Genomic DNA, 5,451 nt, shown 5'->3' on the forward strand with positions numbered 1-5,451 from the left:
CGCTTAATGGAAATAAGACCCAATATATCCAGACTACACTCCCAGCTAAGGTTACTCAAGGTATAAGTAGATTTGTGTTATCTTTCAGTAACCCAGAAATTAATTGGAATTTAATCCAACAGCATTTTAGGAGGTTGTGGAACAATATACACTTGTCTGGGGATATTCACTAGCTACATGCTCAAATTTACGATACAAGTAATTCTCAAAGTGAACACTGAGTGGCTACTCATTTGCTACCCCTGCTAGAGAGTAAGATCCCCTAAGAACATGATTGAACCTCAACATAGTGATCCTGCTTGGTCACCTTAGAGCAAGTGGTGGACCAGCAACGTCGGGCGCATGGTGTCCCCAGCTGATCTCCTCCCTCCCTGCCTTCCTCAGATGGCGGCTGTTTATGCTGGATGTGTGCCCCCCCCACCCAAAAAAAAACCAAAAAAAGCTAAAGAGGATAGAGAGAAACACTGTAAATTGATGATATATGGTGGGGATAATAATCAATGTAATGAAACAAGTTATATGAATGGTTGATTGTGAAGCTGATGATATGCCCTGCAAACTTTCACTCAATGCGAAATAAAAACATTTAATAAAAAAAAAAAGATAGATGTCATTATATACATAGTAAAAATAAAATTTCAATGTCTATCTTAAAGTATGGTGGTGTCAATGATAGAGTAATATCCATATGCCTGAAAAGTAAACCAGTTAATAAACTATTATTCAAATATAGACACCAACTACAAATGCCTGGTGTGAAGCTATAGGATAAGCACTGGAATGCAAGGTCAGTTTGAACCACAAGGCTAGCAGTTCAAGCTCGTCAGCTGCTCCTCAGAAACCATATATTAGCTTAGAATCTACTCAAAAGCACTTAACAACAACAACAAAACAACCTAATTCCAAAGATGTAAACATTGATTTTTACCAATTTTTGCAGTCTGAAATTTATCAAACGTGTAATCAAGATATGTTGATAATTTCTACAAGGTACACTGATAATTACTAATGATTGGAATGTGAAAGTCAGATATAAAAAAGGAGGATCAGTTGTTGGAAAACATGGCCTTAGTGAGAGCAATGAAACTGAAGAACACATAAAATTTTGCAAGTGCAATGGCATTCTTTGGAAATATATTTTTCAACAACATGAATGATGAATATACATAAGGATCTCACCAGATAATCAAATTAGCTGCAGCTGTAGAAAGAGATGGACAAGAAGCTCAAAATCATTACACAGAACAACACTCAAGGGGAACTCTAGAATACACAATCAATGGTTCACATGCTAATTAAAATTGAAGCTGAAGAAAAGTAAAGCAAGTACATGAACGTCAATATACAACCTTGTTTATATCTCTTCTGAATTTGCAGACTTTCCCAAAATAGATTTGATTAATTGAACACTGATGACTAAAGACAAAAAGTGATGTTAGATGATATGAAGGGCACCATACAAGAAGAAAACTCAAGGTCACTAAAACAAACCAAACAAACAAAAAAAAGCAGGAAAGATGAAAATGGATGTTATAAGAAACTCTGGAATGTATTGCTGAACATAGAGTAGCTAAAGCAAATGGAAGAAATGGTGAAGTGAAAGAGCTGAAGAGAGATTTCAAAGGGAGGCTTGAAACGACAAACTACAGAGTTATAATGAAATATGTAAAGACATGGAATTAGAAACATGAAAAGGAAGAATATGCTAAAATTTTGTATAGCTAAAATGTGTGAAGAAAATTTCAAGCCTCAAGTTGAAAGACTGAAGAATACATTGTATGGGCAAAAATTGAATGATACAGGAAACATCAAAATAAGGAGGGAATACACAGTCAGTGTACCAAATTCAGGAGGTAGCATATGATTAAGAAATTATGGTACTGAAGGAAGAAGTTTAAACTGCAATGGAATCGGGGACTAAAATTAAGCCTCCATGAATTGAAAGAATGCAAATTGAGATGCCTTCAAAAATGAATGCAATGCTGGGAGTGCTCAGTCATCTATGCCAAGAAATGTGGAAGACAGCTCCCTGGATATACATAATATTTATTCCCATTCCAAAGAAAGGTGGTCCAGGGGGATGTAGAATTGTAAAACAACATCATTGATACAATTTGCAGTAAATATGTGAAGGAAACCATAAAATTCTTTTAAAAAAATGTAAGGGTAAGCATGTTTAGTCTAGCTTTTATCAAAGAATTATCTAATATAATAACAAATTCAAAAATAGCAAAAGACAAGATAAGTTATTGGGTCCTCTTAAAAATTAAAAATATTTTCCCACCGTAAGACTTTACTGAAAAAGTGAAAAATCAAGCTAATGACTAAGAGAACATCTACAGAAACTGTATATCAAGTAAAAATCTAATCAAAATATATCAATCCAAGATGGTCTGCTGACAAATATACTGCACAGACCCCCTATAAAGCAAAGACCCAAGAAACCTAGTAAAACAGATACAGAAGACCATTCTTAAACTGTAAGATTGAAAGCAAGGATAAAGAAGTAAATCAAATACCAATTAGAAGAAAAGACTGAATCAAAACAGTAAGCAAAGAGACATATGGAGAGGTGAATTGCAAATTTGCCTGGCATAGTGTGCTCATTTTCTGAAATACCAGGAGCAGTGCTTCAACCAGAATAAGGACCAGATAACAAAGTCTACTTGGCCAGGACTGCACTGGTACCCACACTGTTGACTGGTAACCAATGATATATGATCTCTTACCCCAACAGCCTCCTGGCAACCAGAGGTATACTCCCCCACTACAACCAACCTGGAAGTCAATCAAATTTCCCATTTGATGTTCTTCTTACACCTATTCACTAATTGTGTCACATCAACAACAGCCTGATGCACACTCCAGTAGACTGGTCATGGTTCTATAACCATCTCAGACATCTGTAGAATTTATCCTTGAGGGTCTCATTCTGTGAAACCACAGACCCAAGAGTGAGTGGTTCATGCTTCAACAAAGTGAGCATAGTGTCTCGTTACCTCTATGATCAGCACTATTCCTACCTGCCACTTCGGTGACAGGCAGAGTTCATCTCCATTACCTCTAAAGTAGGTAGTGCACAATACCATGGTGTGGACATCAATCCACTGACACCTCTGCAGATAGCAGTGCTCTGTCCTATCACTTCTACAGTTGGTAGCACCCACCACCACCACTTCAGTAGTTTAATGTTTTAGTTCTTGCTGAATAGATCCTGCATCACTGCCACATTTGCTGGTGGTAGAGCCACCACCACCCACCCACCCACCCCATCACTTTCATGGTCAGCATTGTGTTCTCCCGTGGACAGATTCTATGGTTCTGCTGCAGCCATGTTTGATAACTAGCACTTGCACTTCTGCTATGTAAATTTTTCTTTTTAAATTTTCTTTCATCTTATTTCTTCCATCTTACCATCACCACCTTTTATTTCTTTCTATTTTTTTCTGATATTTTCTGTATCTATCAGGACCCAATGACCCTAGTCATACCTGCCATTCCTGCTGCCGCAACTATTGGATGAGTGTCACAACCCACTGCACCACTACTAGATCTATAATAAACAATGACCAATACTTGGCTAGCCTTCCCTCAGTTGGTCTACATGATCAACATAATAACTATGCACCTACACACCCACCTGATACCAAATATTCCCAGAGATGGATGGTGAGTAAGTATCACAGAGCAGAAATACTAGTGACTAAAGTGTCACTACTACCCCCATTGTCCATATATATGAAAACAAAATGAAACAAAAAGCACATCTGAGGGGCTTGATGGTGGCTAGAGTGAAGGTGTAGTGAAGGTCGCCGTCAGCAATAACTCAGAATTCCAGGCAAAGAAGAGGCAAGACAGAGCTCCAAAACTCAGACCCACAGAGATAGGAATAGTTTAAAGGTTTGAAGGCTTATAGCCTTTGGAATTTGGAGCTGAGGTGGGAAATTGTACTTTTGAATCTGCCAGCCAGGCATGGAGGCGTGAGCTCACATCCTGGCGATTCCAAGCGGCGGGACGAAATAGGAACTGCAGAGATGCAATGGAAACATACCGCGGGAACCTTGGGGGGAAAAAAAAAAAAAGATGCACAGTATACTCTGCCGATTTTGTGTGGTTCCGATTTTATTTTTTTCTTTGGTGTTGGGTAATAGGTGCGCTCACAGTTTGCCCATCTACATTCAGGTGAATAGAGGTAGGGGCTTAGTCGAGTGGCCACGACCCACCCTCACCGCTGGCGGTTTCCTTTACCAAGAACTCACACACTCAGCCCAAGCTGAGACGTGGATTTCGTCGGCCTTTTTGCACTGGGTTGAGAGGGGTCCTGGTGTAGTGCTGTGAGTTAAAGAGCCAAACCGCAAATTCTTTGGAACTGCAAGATCGGTGGTTCAAGCTCACGAGCTGCTCCTTGGAAACCCTATACTGGAGACGTGGATGAGCTTATTATTTGGTCGGCTTTTTCTCACTGGTTTGAGAGGCATCCCAGGGTAGCATAGTAGGTTAAGGTACCACTGTAAAGCCTTTTGAACTGCAAGGTCGGTGGTTCAAGCTCACCAGCCACTCCTCGGAAACCCTATAAGGGAGACGCGGATGTGCTTACTATTTGGTCAGCTTTTTCTCACTGGTTTGAGAGGCGTCACAGCATAGCACAATGGGTTAAGGCGCCACTGTAAAGCCTTTTGAACTGCAAGGTCAGTGGTTCAAGATCACCAACCGCACCTCAGAAACCCTATAGGGAGACGTGGATGTGCATTCTATTTGGTCAGATTTCTTTTTCCGCGGGTTTGAGAGGTGTCCCAGCATAACGCTGTAGGTTAAGGAGTCACTGTAAAGCCTTTTGAACTGCAAGGTCAGTGGTTCAAGCTAACCAGGTGCTCGGCGGAAACCTATATGGGAGATGCGGATGTGCGTACTATTTGGTCAGCTATTTCTCACTTGTTTGATTGGCGTCCCGGCATAGCGCTGTGGGTTAAGGTGACACTGTAAAGCCTTTTGAACTGCAAGATTGGTGGTTTGAGCTAACCAGAAGCTCCACAGAAACCCTATACAGGAAACATGGATGTGCGTCCTATTTGGTCTGCGTTTTTTTTTTTTTTGTTTTTTTTTTTTTTGATTTTTTTTTCCTTTTTCACTGGTTTGAGAGGAGTCCCAGCATAGCACTGTGGGTTGAGGTGCCACACTGCAAAGCCTTTTGAACTGCAGGGTTGGTGGTTTCGGGCTTACCAGCTGCTCCTTGGAGACCCTATAAAGGGTCTCTATGGGTTGGAATTGACTCGACAGCACCTAACAGTAGGGAGAGGAGAGCAGAGGTGACTGAAAGAGAGTTAGGACATTAAAGAAATACTTATATTAAGCTATAGATTTTTTTTTTCTCTCTGCCCCACTCTCCCTTTTTTGTGATTAAAGACTGCTGTATTTAATCTTGTTTTTGCTAGTGATGCATTATATTCTTCT

The sequence above is a fragment of the Chrysochloris asiatica genome, unplaced genomic scaffold, assembly GCF_000296735.1.
Source record: "Chrysochloris asiatica unplaced genomic scaffold, ChrAsi1.0 scaffold00118, whole genome shotgun sequence".
Taxonomy (NCBI): domain Eukaryota; kingdom Metazoa; phylum Chordata; class Mammalia; order Afrosoricida; family Chrysochloridae; genus Chrysochloris; species Chrysochloris asiatica.